This window comes from Apis dorsata, unplaced genomic scaffold, assembly GCF_000469605.1.
Source record: "Apis dorsata unplaced genomic scaffold, Apis dorsata 1.3 scaffold_77, whole genome shotgun sequence".
Lineage (NCBI taxonomy): Eukaryota > Metazoa > Arthropoda > Insecta > Hymenoptera > Apidae > Apis > Apis dorsata.
This window is the reverse complement of record NW_006263375.1, coordinates 329,285-330,344: the sequence shown is the minus strand read 5'-3', so window position 1 is coordinate 330,344 and position 1,060 is coordinate 329,285.

Sequence of the window (1,060 nt, the reverse complement as noted above, 5' to 3'; positions counted from 1 at the left end):
CACGGACAAAACAAAAAAAATTGTCAATTTTAATAATGCACGAAATTCGCGAATCGTTCGTACGCGATTTGTCGGGGAAATGGAACGAGAATTACACTTTTTTTCTTTTTTTTTTTACGTACGATTCACGCACGTAATTTCGTTAATCGAAAGTTTATCCTTTAATCGGGTTAAATATATAAAAGTTAAATATATGCACACATATATACGTACAAATAAAATGAATACACAAAGCGTCCCGTTCAATATAGCAACACTCTTTTCGTTACGTATGTCCGTAACTTTCATAAAAACGGCGTATAGCGCTAATTAAAAAAGAAACGAAAGAAAGAAAGAAAGAAAGAAAGAGAGAAAGAGAGAAACGTAATTTGATTAAAGCAACTGAAAAAAGAAAGCGGTCGGTTCGGTTGAATTAATAAAACACGGAAGCTCGTAAATTTATCGCGATCGAAAGATAAAGAGATGGAACGCATCCATCCGCTCCCTTCCCCTCCCCTACATTCCCCTAATCGGTTGGTCGAACGCTCGAACCGCGAATTTCCCCTCTCTCCCCCCGTAAACATCGAACACCGGTATGGAAACACGTTTAAAAACATTTGCAAACAAGAAAAGGTAGTGGAAAAGGGGAATTGTGGACTTAAAATTTCATTTAATCGGGGGAGGGAAAGGGTGGGGGGAGTCTGGAGTCGTTGCCGCGGCGAGTTTCGCGGCCAAGCAAGTTCCTTCCGTTCGTTGAACCGTTCTCTCCCTCTCTCTCTCTCTCTCTCTCACTCTCTCACTCACTTTGAGAGACGTGACCGGCTTGGTAGTTTGTTAAAAGTTGAAATTGGCCGAGGCTCGATTTTCCTTCGAAATAATTCGAACGGGAGGATCGTCGATCGATCACATCCCTCTCTCTCTCCTCTCTCTAAACCCGCAACTCATCCTGTAATTATTGTGCTCGATGCCAATAATATCGACACCCTGGTGGTACTGGTTGGAGCAAGAAGGAGGGAAGGAAGGAAGGAAGGAAGGAAGGAAGGAGAGGCGAAGTGGACGCGGGGAAGTAAAAATGGGGGAA